At 37.9% G+C, this 26,808-nt stretch overlaps 1 protein-coding gene across 14 annotated transcripts in view; it reads left to right on the top strand.

The window, feature by feature from the left end:
* Window positions 1-26,808, top strand: part of SETD5 (SET domain containing 5) — a 107,619-nt gene that overhangs the window by 6,061 nt on the left and 74,750 nt on the right. The window lies entirely within an intron of this gene.

Below are 26,808 nucleotides of genomic sequence, written 5' to 3'. Positions count from 1 at the left end.
ATCAGAGTTGGAAGAGATCTGTCATTATCTATCCCTTTAAGCAAAATCATAATGAAATATTTGAAAGTTTTTGGAGGTTTTCATTAAAATATTAAAAGGATCAATGTCCTGAACAGTATTTATAGTTACTTTTATTTATTTATTTAAATTTATTTATTTATTCATTTATTTTTGGCTGCTTTGGGTCTTCGTTGCTGCGCGCAGGCTTTGTCTAGTTGTGGCGAGCGGGGGCAACTCTTCGTTGCAGTGCGTGGGCTTCTCGTTGCAGAGCACAGGCTCTAGGTGCACGGGTTTCAGTAGTTGTGGCACACGGGCTCAGTAGTTGTGGCTGGCAGGCTCACTAGTTGTGGCGCACAGGCTTAGTTGCTCTGCGGCTTGTGATCTTCCCAGACCAGGGCTCGAACTCATGTCCCTTGCATTGGCAGGTGGATGCTTAACCACTGAGCCACCAGAGAAGCCCTGTAGTTAGTTTTAAAATAAATGTTGAACAATACATGTGTGCCACTTCTTTTTAAAAACCCAAAATATTAAAGAATTGCATTCACAAATTAGATAGCAGTTATTTTGATTGCAAAAGGATTCCTGCTTTATAAAAGGTATATGCTGTGGTTCTTTTAAATGCTTAATATATTTTAGGAGAATTTGATTTTTAGACATGATTGGTTTGAACTCAGCTTTCCAAGAGTACATCTGTTGCTTGAATTGAGATACCACCTGTATTGCAATGTTATTAAACTAGCTTTAAAGTTTTCCCTTCTATCCAGACTGGAGGAGATGATAAAGGAAACTGGAGTGCTAATTTTTACTTATGGGTTCAGAGCTTGTGGCTGTTAGCAAAGAAGAGATGTTTTAACTTAATAGAATAGCTAAAAAACTGCCTTTAATGCACATTATAATAGTAAACAAACGACCAAGTTTTGTGTCTTTTCCCTCAGTAAAAGAAATATGTGTTACATACTTAACATCATATTTTTATGTGCAGTGGTCTTGGCAGTAAAGATATATTTTGACCTGAAAAGGGAAATTTGAGTGACTAATCATCTCTGCCATTAGTTAGAAGTTTTTTTCATTAACATGAAATTTAGTGGGCTGTATTTTATATTATTATGGAAATTAAGGGCAGTCATTTCTTCTCTTTAAAATTCATTCACACAGATTATTTCCATAGATTTGTGGGAGTAAAATAGAAGCCATCTAGTTCAAACCCTGGCCTCCATTCCAGACAGTTTTCTTTACGAGTCCTAAGACCCACATTGCTAGCACTAGGGTAAACATCCTTTACGCATGTGCTTGTGCATGTACACACACTCGGGCGCACACACACCACTTCCCAAATAATTAGAAATCTCTTCATCGTGGTTCCTAGTACTCCTATTACCCTAAAAAGTTCCTGGCAAGAGTGAGGAGGGCGCACATTTTGATCCCAAAGGTTTTGATAACTGCTTTGGCTCCCCAGACAGCTAATCTCATTTTCAGTAAGACGTAGTCAGCAGTAGGCTAGAATGAAGGTGAAACGCAACACTACCTACCTCATCTTGCCTGTGCAGCTGCTCCACCTTATTTCCTGCTATTATCATCCTGCAGTGCCTCTCCCCAGCAAAAAGGAAAATAGGACAAAGGGGGAAAATTGGATGGGCTATTAGGATTTTTATTATGATTCGATTGTTTATATATACTTAAAGACAAAGCTGATTTGTCCTATTCTTAAAAATCAGTAGTGAAAGAGGTTTTATAACTTCAGTACCTTGCATTCTCTTTCTTGATAAGCCATTTCAGTTCTTAGCCTTACAGGAAAAAAAACTGTTTTTAAGCATACTTATTTTTCATTGGTTGGTCACACAATCATTATTACCACCAGATGCCACCGTATTATTAGCTTGAAAAAAGAGAGAATCTCTTCTGTAGATAATATTTGCAATTTGAATTGGGAATTACTAATTAGTGTAACTCAGATTTATGACAAAAGTAAGGTTAAAAATTAAACCTTGATGAATATTTACCCCTTTACCTTAGTGGAGGTGAAATTGTTTGAATATAGATTTTTCAGACTTCTTTCTTCAAGCTGCATAATTTATATTTTTCAAGCCTTGTTTTTCCCACACCACCTCCCCAAACAAGAAATTTTATTTTTATTATTTTCTGATGCTGAAATTTCCTCCTCCCCACTCATGAAATGTGAAGACTCAGATAAAATCCAGTAATCTAATAAGGCATGTGCACTGCTGGATATAGTAAGAGGATAATTTCATAATTCTTAGAAGTTATGATCTGGTTAGGATGTTCCAGTATAGTGTTAGCATATTTAGTAATGTTGACTTGTTAATTTTAATGTATATCCAGATGGATGTCATTGTTTTACATTTGCACCCATTGTTTGTCATTTTGTTTAAGGTTGTTTCTTTTCTTTTTTTGTCCCCCTGTCTCCATGGTTTTTTATTCCTGTCCTGTTATGATCTTTGGCCTGTGTTGAAAAATCTATTTCCTTCCACCAACCTCTGTGCATGCCACAACACATACAGTTTGTACTCTCTCACAGCTCTGCGAAGGAGGATGATCTGCAGTTAATAATCAACTGTTTGGGCATTCTTGGCATCCAAGGAAGGTTTTATTTATGAGGAATGACCTGGAAGGACCTGTTGGCAATTACTCTGCCTTTATGTTACATTTTCCTTTATTAACGTAGGCTGTTGAGAGTTGACTTATTTTAAAAGAGAAACCAGACAGGAATGGAAGAGCCACAGTCAGATAGTTATTTGAAAAATAAATGTTTAATATGTTAGCATTTGGGATAGAGTGTAGAGGACACTTTTTTAAAAAAACTGTATTTTAGTTCTAAAGACAAAAGAGTTTAATCTCTTAAAGTAAAACAAGGAGAAAGACTTTTGAGGGACTGTGATTGATTGCATGCCACATGTAGCATTAGATTGTTGTGTGAATACATAAATTTTTATATTCTTGATTTCTGTGGTGCAGACTGCTACAACCATGCAAGTTAAGTGTCTTTATGCCCACAGCCTGGAAAATATATGGTGAAATGACTTTAAGAAAACAAAAATAACAAAGAACAGGCTTGAGGAAATTGTAGAAGCAAGTCCAAATTTTTGAAGTCCGTTTTAAATTATTTGCATTCTTACTAGAGAAATTTAGTTTTATTTATGGCAATTAGAACTTTAATGTCATAGCTTAGTAATAGAAAAGAATAAAGGTAGGTTGACAGGGTATCAATCCACATTTTAGTATGAGGCTAAATTGTACCAAATTGTTGCATACTTTCATATTTAGGCTACTTTTATTGAAAAGGTTTACCCAGTACTTTAAAACCTATGAAATGGCATAAAATATTCACAGTTTAACAGGTACTCATCTCTTGGTGACATGTTATATAAGCAATACTAAAACCAGATATTTGCTAAAAATTAAAAAATTTGAAAATTATATTAACATGTATGGAGCTCTGCAGTTACTGTAGCCATACCACTTTAGAACAAGTAGGTAATAATAATGCCAACCCCAAGGCCCTTTGGAGCTTGGGCTGGCTGACCTGATCAAAATGTTTTTGCTTACTCTTGCTTTACCCCTAGGCTGTTAAGATTTGAAGTATTGCTAGGAATAAGGTGTCTGTTCATAAATTGAGTAGGAGTCTGACTAAGTCATGTGTGGAGGCCCATGGGAAGACGTGTATTTTTAGAAAAGCAAGGCTCTGGGTAAGTGTAACTTTCCTCTCATAGTTTATCATGCACAGTTGGTATGAAAAGAAATGGCTGGAGGTTTGCAGAATACACTGAGCAACGAGAAGAGAAGTAGGCATATCCCACTTTATGATATAACTGTGCCAGGCAAGAAAGATGAAAAGTAGTTTTTTGTGTGTGAAGAATACCTTAGCTTTTCTGAACTCTATTACATTAGGAATATGTTTCTATGGAAAATGGTTACCCAAAGGATTGAGTTGAATATCTTCTGTGAAAATGATTTTTAATCTTTTGTGGATAGAGTGACCATACGTCTTGGTTTACCTGGGAGAGTCCTGTTTTGTGTTTAGCAGGTAGTTAGTGATAGCACCCCTTTCACTCTCAAAAATGTCCCAATTTGGGCCGTAAATTACATGCTCACCCTAATTATAGAGGGTTGTGGAACTTTTCATCACTCCACAGCAATGCAGTTTTCTTTTATAGAGCTCTTCTGATTGTCCTCTCGGCTAGGATTTTTCTGTTGGCCTCTCTGAACCCCCATTTCCACGTGGACAGTTTAGAATGCCTTTTTCTTTTCCTTTCAGTTTGTGGTGAGGGAGGGGATAGGTACAGATTTAATTTTTTATGATGAAAAATTCCAAACACAACAAAATAGAGGGAATGTAGAAAAATGGACTCCCTTTGGATTTTACTGAAACCATTCCATTTGGTCAAGATAAGGTCCATACGTTCGTTGCACTTGGTGGATTAGTTTGTGTCTTTCTAATTTATAGCTTCTCTCTTCTCTTTTTCTCATGTAATACACTGACTAATGAAATTTATCATTGTGTTGAGTTCTTACTCTTGGATTTTGGAAAATGTGTCTCTATGGTGTCATTTAACATATTCTCCTATTAGATGACCCCCCCATATTTTATGTAAATTAGTGATTAGATCCATTTCAAGTATACTTTATAAAAGTAGTGGATACTTCCCTTAAGACTTACATAATGTCTGCTTGTCTTTGTGATGTTAGGCAGCTGTTGAAGGCCCCAGAGGGTTTCTGTTTTTGTAGTTTCTATTGAGATTTACCATATTAGAAATTAAAACTGATAATATTTTTAAATATTTATTAACCAATTTTAGAATAGCAATAACAAATCCTGCTGACATAAGTAACATGACTGTTATGAAAAATAACTTTCCAGTTTTTTTAATGGTATTGTTTAACATTTTTGTAAGTCTCTTTAGTGATAGAAGGTAGCTGCTTTCTCATAGTTACTTCTGCGTTTAATTTGTTGTGATAAGTTGTTTTGGTTAAAGACTGAAGAAAATCTGGCCTAACACAGATGCGTAGTTAAAAAGGGAAAGCCTTCACTTATTCCCCGAAAGAATCTCAAGACCTTCAGGAGTTCTCAGACCACAGTTTGAGAAGAACAGGCTTAGATCCTTATTTCCTTTATGGTTGTGGAATGGTGATATCACTACTTCATTTAATTTCTGTAATACTCCCCCTCATTAATTATATGGTACCCTAAGATACAGTTTGAATACAAAAAGCAAGATCAGTACTTGGTTTCTTTTTCCCCCCTCTTACTAATTTTCAAAATAATGGGTTGGTAACTTAGCAACGTCTAGAGGTGAGCAATAAAGTGTTGTTATTATTGTGTACTTAAGGTTTTAAACCTGTTTGATATGTTTCAGTCCCTTGGAGTTACTAGTTTTGACATTCAAATGGTCCCACATTTGGCTGTTGGCTTCTAAGTCGTTTTTATTTATTCTCAGTCGTTTCCTGGCTTGTTTTGATTGATTCCTTGCTTTCTAGTATGACAAGATGTTCTAGGATCATTTTGTGTATTTCCCGCCCCAAACCTGGAATTACTCATTTCTGCAAAACTCTGATTTCTCTTAGTCGGAAATGGTACTTAGAGACCATGGTCTGGGTGTTAGGAGTGTTTAGTGCTCTTGGGTTGGACCTTGTTTCTAGACCTTTTCAGTGAACAGAACTAAAAAATGGTTTCTCTCCTTTCCTCTTTTTCTCTTTCCTTTTTTTGTTTTAAAATATCAGTTGTTGGTGTTTGATAACTTCTATTTTGAATTTAGTGCTTCATGATATTTTCATAAGCCTAATCTTTTCCCCATGCCTCAAATCCCAGTTTCCACTAATAACCAATGTAATTACTTTGCTTTGTCCCACGATACACACACAACAGTTTTAGAATGGCAGAACAATATGATTACTGGAAAGTGAGTTTGTTTTGTTTCTTTGTCTTTGCCCTGAGCATATATTCCTCCAAGGATATACAGTCAAATTACAGTGGTTTTTCCATTCTGTTATCTTCCTGTCCCTGTATGTAAGACTTACGAATACAGGTTCATATGAATACTATTTAAAGTGATATTTTGTCGTGGTGCTTCTGTTGTAACACAAAAGCATATAAGTTAGTTTATTTACTAAAACTTATCTGCTTCTAGATTTTTCGGTAACTGATAACTTTTAGGCCATGGAAAAGGACATAGACTTTTCTGTTCTTCTAGGGTCCCGAATTTCTTGACTTAATATAAACAGTTCAAGATAAGAAGCTTCCTTTCTCCAGTAAAAATTCTCTCTCTTGAGTTGTTAGATCATTTTCCATTTGTCCCTGATGATTTCAGATACTTGACCTTGACTACCACATGGGACACTGGAAGTACTTGTAGTACAAAGGTCATCAATTAACATTTTTTCGATGATTCACCCTTAGACCTGAAATTTAGATATTATCTTAGAAAGGATGTCATCTAATTTTTAGCTTTGTCATTTAAAAGTCAAATTATTTGATTTTATAAGTTTTAAATTAAAAATCAAATTGTTGAAAATCTTAAACCTGTTAAATATTAAATCTGTCTTATCCTTTCTAATTATAATACCTAAAAAGAAAAAAGTTACAGCATCATTTCAGCAATCTTATGTCACATTCTAATATATTTATTTTGTATGCTAAAAAATATTAAATCAAGATATGCCAAATGGTGAAGTGATAGTGGTTAAAGGTGTGAGGGTTCTGAAATTGGATAGACCTTGGGTCAGGTTCTAGTTTGGGGGTTTCCTTGCTCTGGCCTTGGACAAGTTTCTCAGCTTAGTGAGTGTAAGTCTTTGGCTACATAGGGATAGTGCCTTTCTCATGAAGTTGTGGGCGTTACATGAGCTGATGCATACAAAGTGATTGAGGACACAGTGGCTTTTAGAAAATAAGCATTCTCCAGATGTTAGCTTTTATTTTGGAATTCGTTATTGTTATGAATATTTGATCAATTCTCTAAACTCTGTCTGCATCTTAGGATAAGTAATGCTTACATGCTGTAAATATAGCATCTGATTTTCACAACTTCACTTGGTTATATGAAAAGAACCAACTGTTAACAGAGGAATAATTGGTGTCTAGCTAAAATTTGAGACTTCTGACTTTACAAAGGTACCAGTGCTTGCTATATAAATATAATTACATTAAATATCTTAATAGAGAAGGGAGTTTTGGGTGTGGTTTTTTTTTTCTTTTTTTTTTTGGTTTTGGCTACATTGGGTCTTCGTTGCTGTGCGCGGGCTTTCTCTAGTTGTGGTGAGCGAGGGCTACTCTTTGTTGCAGTGCGTGACTTCTCGTTGTGGTGGCTTCTCTTGATGTGGAGCACGGGCTCTAGGCGCATGGGCTTCAGTAGTTGCAGCATGCCGGCTCAGTAGTTGTGGCACGTGGGCTTAGTTGCTCTGCATCATGTGGGATCTTCCTGGACCAGGGATCAAACCCTTGTCCCCTGAATTGGCAGGTGGATTCTCAACCACTGTGCCGCCAGGGAAGTCCAGAGAAGGGAGCTTTAAGGAAACATAACTTATTTTCAGGATCCAAGGTCCTTTTCAGACATCATTAGAAGCGGCTCTAGGGCTTCTACTGACCAGAGTGAAAGGAATTTTTTAACTCTGGAATTCTAAGATATATCAGCCTTTTAAGAGCCTTCAGGTAAAGCTATGTAAGTCCAGGTTGCTCATCAGGTCAGGTGTTTTTGTTTTGTGTTTTGTTTTGTTTTTAAGCTTTATTGAGGTGTAATTGACAAGCAAAATTGTGATATATTTATAGCATACAGCATGATTGTTTGATATACACATATGTTGTGAAAGGATTCCAGCAATTAAGTTAATTAACATTCATCCATCACATGTTTACCTTTTTGTGTGTGAGGGAACCTATAAATTCTAATCTCTCAGCACGTTTCAGTTTTCCAATATGTGTTATACATTAGATCCTCAGAACTTAGACACCCTTTTCACTGAAAGTTTATACGCTTTTACTAACCTCTTCCCATTTCTCTTACACTCCGACTCCTGGCAACCACCATTCTACAGTCTTTTTCTATGGGTTTTTGCTTTGTTTGTTTTTTACCAATTCCTGTATAAGTGGTGATACCGTGCAACGTATGTCTTTCTCTGTCTGACTTCTCTTAGCATAACACCCCCCAGGTTCATCCATGTTGTCACAAATGGTAGGATTCCCTTCTTTTTTATGAATAATGTTCTATTGTAGGTAGGTAAACAGCTAGATAGATAGGTAGATATCACATTTTCTTAATCCATTCATCCTTCAGCAGACACTTAGGTTGTTTACATAACTTAGCTATTGTAAATAATGCTGTAGTGAACATGGGAGTACAGATAGCTCTTCAAGATGTGATTTTGTTTCCTTTGGATATATACCCAGAAATGAGATTGCTAGATCAAATGGTAGTTCTACTTTTAATTTCTTGAAGACCTCCAGACTGTTTCCCATAGTGGCTGCACTGATTTACATTCCCACCAACAGTGCACAAGGGTTCCCTTTCTTCCACATCTTCATCAGTATTTGTTATCTCTTGTCTTTTTGATAATAGTCATCCTGACAGGTGTGAGGTGATGTCTTATTGTGGTTTTGATTTGCATTTCCCTGATGATTGGTGGTGTTGACCTTTTCAAGGATCCGTTGGGCATTTTTATGTCTTCTTTGGGAAAATATCTATTCAGGTCCTTCGCCCTTTTTTTAATTGGGTTTTTTTTTTTTGTTCCTTTTTTGGCTATTGAGTTGTATGTGTTCCTTAAATGTTTTTGACGTTAACCCTTTATCAGCTCTGTGGTTTGCAGATAATTTCTCCCATTCCATATTATGTTTTCTTTTCGTTGATGGTTTCTTTTGCTCTGCAGAAACTTTTAGTTTGTTGTAGTCTCACTTGTTTATTTTTGCTTTGGTTGTCCTGGCGTTTGGTGTTAAATCAAAAAAAATCATTGGCAATAAAGAAGATGTGATACATATATACAATGGAATGTTACTCAGCCATAAAAAGGAACAAAATAATACCATTTGCAGTGACGTGGATGGACCTAGAGATTGTCATACAGAGTGAAGCAAGTCAGAAAGAGAAAGACAAATATCATATAATATCGCTTATATGTGGAATCTAGAAAAATAATTCAGATGAACTTACTTGCAAAGCATTAGTAGAGTCACAGAAGTAGAAAACAAACTATGGTTACCAAGGGGGGAGGGGTGGTATGAATTGGGAGATTGGGATTGACATATATACATTACTATATATAAAATAGATGACTAATGAGAATCTACTGTATAGCACAGGGAACTCAGTGCTCTCTGGTGACGTAAACGGGAAGGAAATCTAAAAAAAAGAGTGGTTATGTGTGTATGTATAACTGATTCACTTTGTTGTACACCAGAAACCAACACAACATTGTACAGCAACTGTACTCTAATAAAAATTAATTTTTAAGAAAATAATTAGCGGGAGTTCCCTGGTGGCGCAGTGGTTAAGAATCCGCCTGCCAGTGCAGGGGACACGGGTTTGAGCCCTGGTCCGGGAAGATCCCACATGCTGCAGAGCAACTAAGCCCGTGCGCCACAACTACTGAGCCTGTGCTCTTAGCCCGCAAGCCACAACTACTGAGCCTGCGTGCCACAACTGCTGAAGCCCACACGCATAGAGCCCTGCTCCGCAACAAGAGAAGCCACTGCAGTAAGAAGCCCGTGCACCGCAATGAAGAGTAGCTTCTGCTTGCCAAAACTAGGGAAAGCCTGCACGCGGCAACGAAGACCCAATGCAGCCCTAAGTAAATAAATAAATATATTTAAAAAAAGAAATCATTGGCAACATCAGTGTCAAGGACCTTATCTCCTATGTTTTCTTCTAGGAGTTGCTTGGTTTCAGGTCTCACATTCATGTCTTTTTAATAGATTTCGAGTTGATTTTTCTGTGTGATATAAGATAGGCGTCCAGTTGCATTCTTTTGCATGTGGATATTCAGTTTTCCTGGCACCATTTATGGTAAAGAGAGATTATCCTTTCCCCATTGTGTATTCTTTTTTATATATATGAATGAAATTTTAATCACATTATATTTTAATTATATGCAAATAAAAAAGCCACTTTTAGTTTCTTGTACAACCTCCATTATTTACAGAAAATGTCAGAGGAAACACTAAAATGCTATTGTATAAATTTACATTTTAAAATTCAATTCAGATTTACAACAAACTGATTTATATAAAGAGTTAAATTTTTTAAGAAAAATTACTCCATCAGAATTATCAGCTGTAAAAGTACTGTGATTTATATTTTGAAATAATTTATCAGAAATTTATCCCACCCCATCCCTTTCCCCTTTGATAACCATAAGTTTGTTTTCTATGTCTGTTTCTGTTTTGTAAATGAGTTCTTTTGTGTTATTTTTTAGATTCCACATATAAGTGATACCATACAATTTTGTCTTTGTGTGGCTTCACTTAGTATGATAATCTCTAGGTCCATCCTTTTTCTGCAAAGGGCAGTATTTCATTCTCTTTTTATGGCTGAGTAATACTTCATTGTGTGTATGTACCACATCTTCTTTATCCATTTATCTGTTTATGGACACTTAGGTTGCTTACAGTGCTGTCATGGCCTATAAAATACTCTTAACAGCTCTAGTAACAGAAAGATGCTTCTCAAAATTAAAGAATATCCAAAGAAGTCCTAATTCATAGCTTTTGCTGAATTTCTCCCCATTGTATATTCTTGATACCTTTGTTGAAAATTAGTTTACCGTATATGCATGGGTTTATTTCTGGGCTCTTCAGCCTGTTCCATTGATATATGTGTCTGTTTTTATGACAACACCATACTGAGTTTTTGTAATATAGTTTGAAATCAGGAAATATGATGCTTCAGATTTGTTTTTCCTTCTCAAGATTGCTTTGGCTATTCAGCGAAAATGCCATTGGAATTTTGATAGGGATTGCTTTGAATCTGTAGATCACTTCGGATAGTATGGACATTTTAGCAGTATTCTTCCAGTTGATGAGCTCGAGCTGTCTTTCCATTTGTTTGTGTCTTTGATTTGTTTCATCAGTGTTTTACAGTTTTCAGTGCACAGATCTTTCACTTGGTTGGATTTATTCCTAATTATTTTATGCTTTTTGATGTTGTTGTAAATAGGATTGTTTTCTTAATTTCTCATTCCTGTAGTTTGTTGTTAGTGATTTTTTTATATATTGATTTTATATCCTGTCACTTTGCTGAATTTGTTTTTTGTTGTTGTTGTTTTGGGGTTTTGTTGCTGTGTTGGGTCTTCGTTGCTGCGCATGGGCTTTCTGTAGTTGCAGCGAGCAGGGGCTACTCTTTGTTGAAGCGCGTTGGCCTCTAACTGCAGTGGCTTCTCTTATTGCGGAGTATGGGCTGTAGACTCATGGGCTTCAGTGGTTGCAGCGTGCGGGCTTCTGTAGTTGTGGCGCGTGGGCTCAGTAGTGGCAGACGGGCTTAGTTGCTCCACGGCATGTGGGATCTTCCTGGACCAGGGATCAAACCCATGTCCCCTGCAGTGGCAAGCGGATTCTTAAGCACTGCGCCACCAGGGAATTCCTTGAATTTGTTTATTCTAAACATTTTGGGGGGAATTTTTAGGGTTTGCTAGTTATAATACCATGGCATCTGCAGACAGAGATGATTTTATTTCTGATTTGGATGCCTTTTCTTTTTTTTCTTTTTTTCCTTTTTCTTGTCTAATTGCTCTGGTTAGTACTTCCACTACTGTTTTGAATAATAGTGGTAAGAGTGGAAATCTTTGTCTTGTTCCTGATCTTAAAAGCTTTCAACTTTTCACCATTGAGTATGATGTTAGCTGTGGGTTGTCATATATGGCCTTTATTATGTTGAGGTACACTCCATCTGTACCCAATTCATTGAGAGTTTTTATCATGAAAGGATGGTGGAATTTGTAAAATGCTTTTTCTGCATCTATTGAGATGATCATATGGTTTTTAATGTGTATAACATTGATTGATTTGGGTAGTTGAACCATCCTTGCATCCCAGGAATAAAACCCATTTGATCATGGTATATGATCCTTTCAATGTACTGTTGAATTGAGTTTGCTAATATTTTGTTGAGGATTTTTGCATGTATGTTAATCAGGGTTATTGACCTGTAGTTTTCTTTTCTTGTAGTATTAATATCTGGCTTTGATATCAGGGTAAAATGAGTTTTGAAGTGTTCCCTCTTTAATTTTTTTGGAAGGTTTTTGTTTGTTTGTTTTAGTACTTTGGGATTAGAGTGAGATTGAGGAGTGCTAAAGTGAATTCAGATTGGATGACAATCCTTTGGGAGTTCTAGGAAAGGACAAAATGGTGGTTTGAGTTATCTTCCCCCCAAAAGGGGAGGGGGCTAAATTGGGAGATTGGGATTGACATACACACATTACTATGTATAAAATAGATAATTAATAAGGACCTACTGTATGTAGCACAGGGAACTCTACTCAATACTCTGTAATAATCTATATGGGAAAAGAATCTTAAAAAGTGGATATATGTAAATATATGTATAACTGATTCACTTTGCTGTACAGCAGAGATTAATACAACATTGTAAATCAACTATATTCCAATGAAAATTTTAAAAATAAAGTTATCTTCCCTCCAAAACAAAACAGGAACTGAAATGCACGCTTTTTTTTTTTTTTTTTAAAGAATCTGTCTTTTAGAGATACATGCTGAAATATTTATGGACGAAATGATATGTTCCTGGTGTTTGCTTTAGAATGGAGGAGAGGTAAAAGATGGAACAAGATTGACTGTGAGTTGGTAATTGTTGAAAGATGATACATAAATGGAGTTTCTTCTAAAAGTTTACTGTTATTACTTGTTTGAAATGTTTCACAATAAAACATTTTAAAGGATAAAATAAAGGTGTCTGTCAAATTGGCTGTTTTGAGTCTTGTTAAAGCAGATAGTAACATACTCAGATGTTTCAGTCTTTCCCCATTGGTGCTACTTGCTTTCTGAGCCCAGTTCCTTTTGTGACTGTCACATGATACTTCCAGTCAATGGAAAAACAGAGTGGCTACACAGATATGACTTTGTAGTAAAAGGAAACTAATATTTTTTAAAAGTCTGTATAGAATTCTGGAGAGCCTTTCTGAGAGGAATTGGACAGGATTGAGGAAGCAAGTGGCTAAATTAACAGTATATTCAGTATATATTAGATTTCATTTTATGAGCTGGTTGAATTTCTGAAAAAGTATCTTATAAATACCACATCAATGCCAAACAGTTCAGATTTCTCTAAGAAAATTAATAGGGTATTTGACTAAGAGTGCAGATTATTCTGTGACTGTTAGCAAGTTTTAACGTTAGTAGACTTGGCAAGTTATTAACAAAACTCAAACTGTAGGTTCCTTTCTTCCGCTAAATACTATTGCCTTGGAAGCAGGAAAGTGGTTCCTATTTGCCTTTTGACCTCTATTTACTTCTGTAATATTGTAACCCTGCATACCAAAAGTAGGTACCTGCAGTGTGCTAAGTGTCTTGCTAAGTTCTCAATGTTATGTTACTTAATTCTCAAAGTAGTGCTATAGGAGTGGCTTACAGATGAACAAACTGAATCAGAGTGATCGCACAACTAGTAATAAGGTGAGTCAACCCTGTATGATTCCAGGATCTTTTCATTATACTGTATTATGTTATTTAAAGAAGACTCCACCAACATAATCTGCACTTTCCTCTCCTCCTGACTTTGGATGTTGCCATCCCTCCGTAGTTTTTCCCCTTTTTCCTCTAGGATTCTTTGCCTCAAATTGGATAGCGGTCCTGGATCTGGATAAAGAGAGGAAATTGATGAGGTTTTAGGATCTGGATAAAGAGAGGAAATTGATGAGGTTTTATTGGACTTTGTCCCCTACTGGACATATTGTAAATTCTGACTTCGAGGGTATTTACCATTCAGTCAGTTACCGGCTTCCATTATTCCAGACTGCCTGCGTTTCAGGAATGGGTGTAGATCAGAGGCCTAGGAATCCCTAGAATTTTTCCCTGAGTTTTGTCTCTACATTTTTCTGAGGTAATGTTTCATAATCTTCTTAAGATTATCACAGAAATCTGTGTTTACTCTTCAAAAAGGTTAAGAACTATAGGCATCCTATGATTTGGTTCCTAAGAGAGCAGCTTGACTCAGTTGATTTCTTCTTCAGCCTGAAGAGGTGCCCCCCTTTGACCTATTGGGCCAAGCAGCAAACCACCACAGAGTCCACCCGTGAACGTACTTGTTTTCTTATAAAGAAATAATCTGTGAATTCTTGTAGTTTTGAAATTTTAAATAATTTTGCTACTAGAAATCAAAACCTACTTGTATCAAATTGGCACAGATGCACACTCAGTTGTGCTTGATAAATCAATTTTTTCCCAAAGAAAATACCTTTTAAAAAGGAAGTAAAGGACTTCCCTGGTGGCGCAGTGGTTAAGAATCCACCTGCCAATGCAGGGGACACGGGTTCAATCCCCGGTCCGGGAAGATCCCACCTGCCATGGAGCAACTAAGCCCGTGAGCCACAACTACTGAGTCTGCACTCTAGAGCCCATGAGCCACAACTACTGAGCTTGCGCACCTAGGGCTGGTGCTCCACAACTAGAGAAAGCCCGCACACAGCAACGAAGACCCAGTGCAGCCCAAAATTAAAAATTAAAGAAAAAAAAAGGAAGTAAAAAAGGGAGGCATTAATAATAGGTCTAGAAGTCTGCTAAGACTTCTAAAAGGAATTTGAATTTTTGTAGAATAAGGAATGGTATCAAGCTGCTCCCAAACATTTATCTTTAAAACTTATTTTGGCTTGTAAATAAGGATTTTGTTTGAACTGTAATAGACTGATAGCCAAATAAACATTTGTTGTAGGTCCCCCTCAAAGAAAATTTTAGGCAAATATTGTTTCCTTTGAACAGTACACTAATGTAGAGTTGGTAGGAATTTAATGAGTATGTATGCTCAAATAATAGCTAAGAGGTGTTAAGTTAGAAATCTGCTAGAAAAACTGTAACAAGGTAGTTATACCCCGGATTTTTTTTTTTTTTTTTTTTTTTTGCGGGACTTGGGCCTCTCACCGCCGCGGCCTCTCCCGCTGCGGAGCACAGGCTCCGGATGCGCAGGCTCAGCGGCCATGGCTCACGGGCCCAGCCGCTCCGCAGCATGCGGGATCCTCCCGGACCGGGGCACTAACCCGCGTCCCCCGCATCGGCAGGCGGACCCTCAACCACTGAGCCACCAGGGAAGTGCCCCCAGATAAATTTTTAATATAAATACCAAGGCAAATGGAGAGCCTGCGTCGTGGGCTTCCTTCTTGCTTTCATGTACAGATGGGGGAAGAGTTGGAGTTTAAAACATGAAACACAAACTTAAGTCTTAGTGGATTCTTAAGAAATCCTAAGTTCATTGAAGAGCCATGGGTCATGTAATTTTTTTCACAATTCAGGGTTGAATGTAAAGACATCTTTGCTTTAACAGGGGGCTTTATGGTGGTTTGGCCCAAGAGGTCAAAGAAAGGCACCTTCTTAGGCAGGGATTTTGTTTGTTTCCCTTTTTTTTGTCACTTTTAGTAAGTATCATCTGATACATTTATCAGAGTATAAATTGTTTAGTCCTGTCGTGGGTAAATGTTAATAGATAATGGTCCTTAAGGGCATAAATGAAAGGCTCTTGTGCAGAAATATTGTCAGTTCTCCATTATTATTATTATTTTTTTTTTTGCGGTACGCGGGCCTCTCACTGTTGTGGCGGAGCACAGGCTCCGGGCGCGCAGGCTCAGCAGCCATGGCTCACGGGCCCAGCCGCTCTGCGGAATGTGGGATCTTCCTGGACTGGGGCACGAACCCGTGTCCCCTGCATTGGCAGGTGGACTCTCAACCACTGCGCCACCAGGGAAGCCCCATAGTTATTATTCTTGGGCACTGGTGCTTTGTGGGCCAGGAGCCCCAATTGCAAAGGATCTAATGTGTTGACAAATGCAGGGTTTTTTGTTTTTGTTTTTTGTTTTTTACTGTACTTTCCTAGTCAGCAGATAATCTTCTTTGCCCTTTTTTTGAGGCTAAAATTCTGAGAGATCAAGGTGTCGGCAGGGGTGGTTTCTCCTGAGGCCTCTCTCCTTGGCTTGCAGATGGTCAGTCTCTTGCCTCTTCGTATGGTCCTTCCTCTGTGTGTGCATGTTCCTGGTGTGTTTTGTGTGTCCAGATTTTCTCTTGTAAGGACACCAGTTATGTTGGATTAGGGCCCACCTTAATGGTCTTATTTTTTTAATTTTTTTTTGAGGTTTAATTGACATTAGTTTCAGGTGTACAACATAATGATTTCATAATGATTTGTATATGTTGTGAAATGATCACCATAATAAGTCTAGCTAACATCCCTCACCTTAGTTACAACTTTTTTTTCTTGTGATGAGAACTTTTAAGATCTACTCTCTTAGCAACTTTCAAATGTGCAATACAGTATTAACTAGTCACCATGCTACAGATTATACCCCCATGATTTATTTATTTTACAACTGGAAGTTTCTACCTTTGACCCCCTATAGCCATTTCTTCCACCCCCCAAAATTTTTGCAGTTTTAAAAGCTATCCTCATACCCAAAAAGATTGGGAACCACTGCTCTGAAGTTATTAGTGGTGGTCTACAAGAGATTTGTCAAAATCTAGGGCATAGGCTTTTTTTTTTTTTTTTTTAAGTCTTAGTTTTTATACTGGTTACCAGGCACTGGAAAAGGAAATACCATATTCAAAAACAGTAATGTTGAGCATTTAGAAATATTTTACTTAGGAAAAAATAAGTTTATACATAGAAAATGTTTTAACAAAAAAGAAAAATAGAAGCTAAATCCTAAGATGCTTTATGTTTTACTCCACTTTGTTCAGTCGTAGAATTGTGGGCTTTGCTTAGGGTCAGACTCTGACAGGACAGGAAAAGCAACAGAGATGATTGAAAGAGACAATAAAATAACTGGGAAATTTTAACGTAGTATATGGTTGTGATTATATTTTGCATGAGAATTTGGAGCAACTTTACTGTACCAGTTGTATTCATTAAAAAGTACTGTTTTGTCCGTGTCCTGGGGCTAGTTTATTGTTAAGTATTAATTAATGAATGAGAATTTTGGCCCAAATACAGCTGAAGGGTTTACTGAAACTGAATTATGAGGGTTTTTATTTTTATTGGCTACGCCACGCAGCTTGTGGGATCTAAGTTCCCCAACCAGGGATTGAACCCAAGCCCTCAGCAGTGAAAACGCAGAGCCCTAACCACTGGACCGCCAGGGAATTCTCTGTATCAAGGTTTTTAAATTATTTTCATATTAAGATCTCCAGAGAATAATTTTACAATCCATAAGTTAAATATTTTTGATGTTTTTCATGATGAGAACTCTTACAAGTTTCTGCATCTCATAACAAATTACTAGCTAGTTGGTCCAGAGATGTTCATCCTCTTGGACTTCTAGGGAAATGATGTACTTACAATTCCAAAGATTTCATTTTACCCAGTAAGCTACTATATGAGTAAATGTAGGCTAGTTTTTGGCTTAGGTAGAACAATGTACATCAGTGTTTCTTTGAGTTGATCATTGTCTTACATCACTGTTACTTTTTAAATTACAAAATATCCTGAGTTTAGTTTTATTGTTATCAGTATAGCTTATGGAGGGTAGTTTGGTAATAGAATGTGTTGGTATATATTTGCATTGGCATTGATTTGGGCCTATTTTCCACTAACTGGATCTTAAGATATCTTTGCTTTGTGGTTTATATAGGTATCAGCTATATATATTCCCAAATGTTTCTGTTCTGTGACACTCACCATTATTAGTGAGTTATTTTTTGGCTGGAAAGTATGCTTCCATTGAGTATGTGAGCTTTTTTAACCCTAAGTTAGTCATCAGCCTAAGGTTCTAGTACTCTTAAGAAACTGCTCATTAAAAAGAACAGCTGGCTAGCACCTCAGATATGATCCATTGCTAGTGTGATGTTACAGTCCTTATCTTTTCTTTTTTTTGACTCAAAACCAATTTTTTTTTCTTTTCTAACATCTTTATTGGAGTATAATTGCTTTACAATGGTGTGTTAGTTTCTGCTTTATAACAGAGTGAATCAGCTGTACATATACATATATCCCCATATCTCTTCCCTCTTGCATCTCCCTCCCTCCCACCCTCCCTATCCCACCCCTCTAGGTGGTCACAGTCCTCTATAATGCATTGGTTTATCACACTTAACTGCTTCCAGGTGTTTCTTCTGTGTTTTATCCATTTTTACTTATTGACACATAGCATATACAAATAAGAATGCTATGTCAGAGATGTGGGTCGTGTGTATGCTTGTACTTAACTCTGCTATAAGGAAAAATTTGCATTCCCAAGAACATAAGAAATTTTGTTATCAACAAACTCAGATAAAAAAATTGCTTACTGGGACTTCCCTGGCAGTCCAGTGGTTAAGACTTTGCCTTCCAATGCAGTGGGTGCAGGTTTGATCCCTGGTGGGGGAGCTAAGATCCCACATTCCTCAGGGCCAGAAAACCAAAACAGAAGCAATATTGTAACAAACTCAATAAAGACTTTAAAAATGGTCCATATCAGGGCTTCCCTGGGGGCTCAGTGGTTAAGAATCCACCTGCCGATGCAGGGGACATGGGTTCAAGCCCTGGTCTGGGAAGATCCCACATACCGCGGAGCAACTAGGCCCTTGCCCCACAACTACTGAGCTTGCGTGTCTGGAGCTTGTGCTCCGCAACGAGAGGCCGCGGCAGTGAGAGGTCCGCGCACTGCAATGAAGAGTGGCCCCTGCTCGCCTCAACTAGAGAAAGCCCACACACAGAAATGAAGATCCAACACAGTCAAAAATAAATAAATAAATAAAAATTAAAAATATAATAATAATTGCTTACTGGGACTTCCCTGGCAGTCCAGTGGTTAAGACTTTGCCTTCCAATGCAGGGGGTGCGGGTTTGATCCCTGGTGGGGGAGCTAAGATCCCACATGCCTCAGGGCCAGAAAACCAAAACAGAAGCAATATTTTAACACACTCAATAAAGACTTTAAAAATGGTCCAGGGCTGGGCTTCCCTGGTGGTGCAGTGGTTGAGAATCTGCCTGCCAGTGCAGGGGACACGGGTTCGAGCCCTGGTCTGGGAAGATCCCACATGCCGCGGAGCAACTAGGCCCGTGAGCCACAACTACTGAGCCTGCGCGTCTGGAGCCTGTGCTCCGCAACAAGAGAGGCCCGCGCACCGCGTTGAGGAGTGGGCCCCGCTCGCCGCAACTAGAGAAACCCTGCGCCCAGAAACAAAGACCCAACACAGCCAAAAATAAATAAATTTATTTTTTTTAAAAAAATGGTCCAGGGCTTTGCTGGTGGCGCAGTGGTTGAGAGTCCACCTGCTGATGCAGGGGACACGGGTTCGTGCCCTGGTCTGGGAAGATACCACATGCTGCAGAGCAGCTAGGCCCGTGAGCCATGGCTGCTGAGCCTGCCCGTCCGGAGCCTATGCTCCGCAACGGGAGAGGCCACAACAGTGAGATGCCCATGTACTGCAAAAAAAAAAAAAAGGTCCATATCAGGGCTTCCGTGGGGGCTCAGTGGTTAAGAATCCGCCTGCCAATGCAGGGGACATGGGTTCAATTCCTGGTCCAGGAAGATCCCACGTGCCACGGAGCAACTAAGCCCATGCGCCACAACTACTGAGCCTGTGCTCTAGAGCCCACGAGCCACAACTACTACAGCCCGTGCACCTAGAGCCCGTGCTCCGCAACAAGAGAAGCCACTGCAATGAGAAGCCCACGCACCGCAACGAAGAGTAGCCCCCGCTCGCCATGACTAGAGAAAACCCGCCCGCAGCCATAAATACGTAAATAAATAAATAGATAAATAAATGAATCTATTAAAAAATTGTCCATGTCAAATTTAAAAATTGCTTACAGTATTTGTTTTTTGGGGTTTTTTTTTTTGGCTACACGGCTTGTGGGATCCTAGTTCCACAACCAGGGATCAAATCTGTGTCTCCTGCAGTGGAAGAGTGGAGTCCTAACCACTGGACCACCAGGGAATTCCCAGTAGTTTTTTTTTCTTAAAAGAAAAAGATTGACATTTTTAATAGTTATGTGTGTATAACTGTAAAGCCTAAACATTACTCAGCAAATCAATTGATGAATTACGTTACGTTTTTATCCATTTTCACTTTTGCCTTGGAATGATGGTCTTTCTTTCCCTGTCACTGCCACCTGTCATTATAAGCCAACCACTCTCACCATATTTATAATAAACAAGGGATAACTTTATTCAGCAAATGTAATATGTACAACTGATATTTCTGGGATTTGCTTTAAAATAATCATGTAGAAGAGGAAAGATTATAGATAAAATAAGATTGGCTATGAGTTGGTTGTTGATTAAAACTCGGTAGTCTGTGAGTTCATTACAGGGTTTTCTCTGGTTTTGTATTTGTTTGAAATTTTTCATAATAAAGTTTTTTTAAGATGCAAAAAAATAGCATATCAGACAAGATAAGTAGTGTGAACAAAATTTTGAAGGAAAAGAAACAGATGAATAGCTAATTAACAAAGGTGGTTTTCCATTCAGGCAAAGGAGTTTGAACTAACCCAGTAGGTATTAGGTAGCCATTATAGGTTTCTAATAGTAGAATGATAAAGGTCATAGTTATTTAGCGTCATGGGAGAATGAAGAGTAGATTGAAGGGTTGAGAACTCAGGAGAGCAGTTCACTGCAACCTTGAAATCATAAGGAGGTGAGTAGTGTTGGTGAATGGATGGATAAAAGACAATCTGTGAAATATTCAGAGGAGAAAGAATACCTCTGCATCTACGCTGTCAGTCAGGTGCTAGTGCCAGCTCAGTGAAAAGGAGAGGTTTTTTGCCTCATTGACCCAGGACTTAGATTTGAACCATGTCTGGTGTCATAGTGGAGTATATACCAAATGATTTGTAGCTACGTTACAAATTTAGTCAATATTTTGGCACTCTGTCTTTTAGTAAGTCAATATTGACAAGCTTCTTGTAGTTTCAAACTTTTTTCTCTTTCTGAAGGTAATTAAAAATGGAAGGCATCATATATACTACTGAGGCAGAACTGCTAGAACAGAGTTTTGATAGCTTATTTGAAACTGAAGAGCTCAAATCAACAGATGCCAGCTAGATGGCTAGCATTTGTTTTTTCATTACTGGGAAAAGAAATTTAGAGCTTGGCACTGCATTCTATTAAATGAATTTAAAGTTATGTCATGGGACAACCATAAGAAAATACTTCCGTTGTGTAATGGTGCCTTATCTAGGTTTTACTTTGAAGATCCCATCCCAAGTTTAGTGAAAAAGCAACTGAGATTTCCTACTTAGTATAAAAGAATTTTAGAGGACATCCAGTACATCCAGTCAGTAGTCTTAAAAGTGTATCACAGAAATGTTGAGAATTTGCAATTAACTTTCATTTTAGGGTTTTCTTGTAGGCTGTAGAGAGTCTTCTAAGGAAGAAACTCTATGAGGAATGTTAGAATTGAAATTATTTTGAACCTTACGGGAAAATGTAGCCTTCCCACTATGTTTGTAGCAGTGTAAAATGGCTTTAACTTTCTGGAGGGTGGTTCGGCATCACTACTAAATGTGCTCATGCCCTTCTAGCAGTTCCACTTCTAAGAATGTGTCCTAAGGAATTGTTTATACACATGTATAAAGAAAGGCATATGTACATGTACATGTCCATCCAGTGCAGCATTGTGTATATTATGGAAAATTAGCAACAATCTAAACATTCTCATGCAGAGAATTGATTTAAATTATAGTGCATCCATAGGATAGAATACAGTGCTGTCTTTTTTTTGTTTGGCTGCATTGGGTCGTCGTTGCGGTGCACGGGCTTCTCATTGCGGTGGCTTGTTTTGCGGAGCATGGGCTGTAGGCGCACGGGCTTCAGTAGTTGTGGTGTGTGGGCTCAGTAGTTGTGGCTTGCAGGCTCAGTAGTTGTGACACACGGACTTAGTTGCTCCATGGCGGTTGGGATCTTCCCAGACCAGGGCTTGAACCCCTGTCCCCTGCATTGGCAGGCAGATTCTTAACCACTACATCACCAGGGAAGCCCCAGTGCTGTTGTTTAAGAGGAAGAAATAAATTTTGTACATGTGCATATAGAAAGATGTCCGAAACTTATTACTAAATGAGCAAAGCTGATTAAAGAAAAGTAGGGTTCTCACTTTCATCTTTGGGGAACTTTGGGAAGTGGAATTATGTGAGAATTTCACTTCTACTTTTTATGCGTTTGTAATGTTTGTATATTTTTATAAGCATTTATTATTTCTCAATAAGTCAATAAAGATACAGCTATTGGTCAGGAGAGGATCCCCGTTGTGCATATCAGAATTATTAAGCTTTAAATTCCTTTACTGCTAGATACTTAGCCACCTGGTCTGTCAAATAATCACAGAACACATATAGTCAGCTTCTGTTTGTCTGTGTTTTGAAGGTTCTTGCTGCCCATTGTTCTTTATTCTTCTTCATTCTTAATAGAATTTTTCATGAGACCAATCAGTGAAAAGTTTTGTCTAAACAGTTTAAGAGATTTATAAAAGAATCTGTTTCTGTACCCCTCTGTGTCATTGCTAAAAGATGGAGTGGTTTGGGGTTTTCTTTCTTTGGGGGTAGGGTGTTGTTTTCACTTCAGGATGACTCATTAATTGTAGAGACACACTTCAGGATTTTCTTTTCCCTTCATGGTTGTGAAGATGCAATACTTTGGCACACAGGCAAACAGAAAGAGTTTTTGCAAAGTGCCTACCCTCTTCTACTTGGATAAGAGAAACTTTATTATTTTGGGGGGAGCGGGGGCTGCGTTGGGTCTTTGTTGCTGCATGCGGGCTTTCTCTAGTTGCAGCGAGTGGGAACTACTCTTCATTGTGGTGCATGGGCTTCTCATTGTGGCTCCTCTTGTTGCGGAGCACGGGCTCTAGGTGCGTGGGCTTCAGTAGTTGTGGCTCGCAGGCTCAGTAGTTGTGGCTCGCAGGCTCTAGAGCACAGACTCAGTAGTTGTGGTGCATGGGCTTAGTTGCTCTGCGGCATGTGGGATCTTCCCAGAGGAGGGATCGAACCTGTGTTCCCTGCGTTGGCAGGCGGATTCTTAACCACTGTGCCACCAGGGAAGTCCCAAGAGCAACATTTTAAAATAAAACTTAAGATCGTTTTTATACGTAGTAGAGTTACATGAGTAGTTACTCACTTCATGATTGTTGAATGAACGAATGAAGAAAACCCTGACAAATCTAGGTAATATAAATCCCAAGAGAGCCAGGAATGTTAATCTGGACTTGTTTGTCTAACGTAGTACCAACAATAATTGGTGCTTAATTTTTTAAAATTTTCTTTTAGGGAATTCCCTGGTGGACTATTGGTTAGGACTCTGCGCTCTCACTGTGGAGGGCCGAGGTTCAATCCCTGGTTGGGGAACTAAGATCCCACAAGCTGCTCAGCAGCCAAAAAAAATATATTTTTTTCTTTTAATTCAAATATTGCTATCTAAAGTTAGTAGTGATTACTTTAATAAGTAGAACCTATCCATTAAAATCCTAATTTTCTTCTTAACTCCACTACTGTGTGACTTCTTATAAGTTAACACTTTTATAGCTCTGTTTCTTCATCTATAGAATAATGAATTAGACTCTGAACTTGAAACTCTAAATTTCTTATCAACTGGAGAAATTTTGCCTAAACTACTGAAAATATAAAGATATCAATTCCTTATAAATATGTATGTCTCACTTTGTCTGGAGTAAGTAAACATGGTTCCCATTCAGGGTTTGAAAATGAAAAAAGTATGGATTTAGAGGAGGCAGACACAGAGGTAGGAGAGGTTCTTTTCCGATCTAGTATGGAACATGGCTCTAAAGCATGATCAGAGGCTTCAAACACAGTAGGACAAAACCTTTAGAAAGTCTTTAGAATATAGCTCTTTAAAGAGGTAAATCGAAGTTCATTGAGGGTATCATCTTTATTTGACACTTAGAAACCTAAAATTTTCCTAACTGATTATTGTTAAGGGCAGAAAGAGTCTGTGCATCCTTGGTTAGTTTAGCAGTAAATATCTGTTTATCATTGTTAAATGAGTTGTAAATAAAATATTTCTTTTTCTTCACTGTCATCTTAAAATAATTTAAGATTTAGTTTCGTTATTTATAGAGTGTACTCTTATCCTGTTACTCACCCCCCTTCCTTCCAAGCACAATGAAGTATGTCTTCGCCTCTATAATATTGCCATTATTGAAGTATTTCATGGGGAAAGAAATTCTTACTATGGACTGAAATAGGATTTTTTTTAAATTGGGTTTTAATTACCTCCTACTCTAGTAAGTTTAGAGCTTTTGTAGACATCAGTTTATTGTGCCAAGCCCAGTAGCCCCTAGAGGGAGTATAAATTTAGGCAAAGGAGCCAAGGGATAAACAGGTGTTGAAGGAGAAGAGGTGGGAGAAAAGCAAAACTTTATCTTGGCTCTAAATTACTAAATAACGATGTTTCTTTAGTCTCTCTTAATTGTTTATCCCAACACGTTTGTCTTTTCTTCTCTTCAGCCCTGAATTTCTAGATCCTTTGCCTGTATTAACTTGCTTCAGATCATAAGCCTAACTTATAACTTACACTACCCCAAGTACATGAACTTTTCCCCAGGTCTCTGAGCTCTTTCTCTTTTCTTAGAGTACATCTCTTATTTTCCAATAATTCTTATTTATTTCTTCTAATGCTTATCACTTCTCTCTCCTATACTTTTCTTTTTTTGCATGTTTCTTACATATCCTTTTCTCACACGGTTTATTTTACTTTAGCAAAATTGAAATATACACTGTTAGAGATGAGTGAAAATAATTTTTAGCCACATTCAGATTATTAGTAGCACCTCCTCTTCGTTTACGTATATTTTAAAGTTCCAGAGAGCCACTTAAATTATTATTTGCTACAAACACTAGTCTATGTGCACCTATGTCAGCAGTACAGGTATTATTCTTTCTACTGTACACTGAGAAAACCGAGACATTGCATGAATTGCCCAAGTCAGTGTCACGATTCACAGAAATTTAGAGCAGGAGGAAACCCAGTGAAGATTTTACTTTGAGGAACTTAAGTCTCATCTATAAAAAGTGATTTTTCAGAAATCACCAGACTAATTAAGTTGTAGGCTAGAACTCAAATTTCCTAACTCGTAATACAGTACTTTTTCCTAACATACATTTTCTCCTCCCAAGATAAAAAGCTTTATGTTAAACAGTACAACGGCAGTGTTTTTCCTCAATGTCTCAGTTTGGGTGGGAAATGGAAGATAAGCGTATAATGCAGCTGCCACATTAGTTCTCAGGCAAGTTGGTTGTGTAGCTAAATGTACATATATATTGACTGCTTTCTTAACTGTTATGTGATTTAAAAATTGAGGATATAAACATACAAAAAAGTCTTCTAATATTCTCTCTGTCTTCCCTTTTTACTGTTTAGTCATTCAAAAGTAGGAAATTTAAGTATAGAAGTATTTAAGAATAATCTCAACTTACATGTATAACAAAATTTTGAATAATCAGTAGATTCAGAAGTTGAATCTTAAAATTAGTGGTTATTTTCTTTTAACCCTTATTGAAAATTTTTCTGACTTTTTTCCATCTTAATTGTGTTGAATTTATTCATTTATTGGCCTATTAAAAATTTTTACTGCTTCAGAGTTATTCTGTATATCTGTTGATTTTTATTAATAGTTTAAATATCGGGGTAGTAGATTGGGCTGAACATACTGATTTCAGAATACATTTTAGAAGCTTGTGTTTATAGTGAATCCCAGTTTAAGGGTTATTGCTTTCAAAAAGAACAAATTTGGGCTTCCCTGGTGGCGCAGTGGTTGAGAGTCCGCCTGCCGATGCAGGGGACACGGGTTCGTGCCCCGGTCTGGGAAGATCCCACATGCCGCGGAGCGGCTGGGCCCGTGAGCCATGGCCGCTGAGCCTGCGCGTCCGGAGCCTGTGTTCCATGACGGGAGAGGCCACAACAGTGAGAGGCCCGCGTACCGCAAAAAAAAAAAAAAAGAAGAAATTTGGTTAATTGTCTCATCTGGCTAGTTGGAGTTTAGAGAAATGAGGTTTCTTGTATACAGAGTCTTTTATTTAGTATGCAAGGCAGGAAAAAATCCTAATAATTTCATAACAATACTGTGTGAACAACCTGATACCAAAGCTCTGAAAAAGAAACCAGGCCTAGGAGATGAGGAGTCTAGGGAGGATTTTTTCTTTTTTTAAAAAAATATTTATTTATTTATTTGGTTGCGCCAGGTCTTAGTTGCCGCATGCGTGTGGTTTCTAGTTCCCTGACCAGGGATCGAACCCGGGCTCCCTGCATTGGGAGCGTGGAGTCTTAACCACTGTGCCACCAGGGAAGTCACCTTGGGAGAATTTTTAGGTGGAGGATGTTTTAGATTCTAAAATAGTAAGTTGTGGCTAATAGGATGAAAATAATCATTAACCCTCTTAAAAGATCTGAAGTAATATTACTGCCCTTGAGAAAAGTGGGCATTGCAAACTGATATTACTCAGCCTACCTTTTGTGTCAGCCTAAGCAAGAAGAGATTTTTCTCTTTTTCTGTAACACCTGCCTATTTTTAACATATTGAGTTTCACATAATTTCAAAAATGTCTAAAAATACACCTTTCTGGCCCTGAATTAGTGAGTGTACATATTTGTCTTTACTTTGAAATCTCATAATTGGGCCCTAGATTGCAGAGTGAATTTAAAACTTAGGGAATCCACTACATCCCCAAA

The sequence above is a fragment of the Lagenorhynchus albirostris genome, chromosome 10 (genome assembly GCF_949774975.1).
Source record: "Lagenorhynchus albirostris chromosome 10, mLagAlb1.1, whole genome shotgun sequence".
In the NCBI taxonomy this organism is placed as follows: domain Eukaryota; kingdom Metazoa; phylum Chordata; class Mammalia; order Artiodactyla; family Delphinidae; genus Lagenorhynchus; species Lagenorhynchus albirostris.
This window is presented reverse-complemented; position numbering and strand designations above follow the sequence as displayed.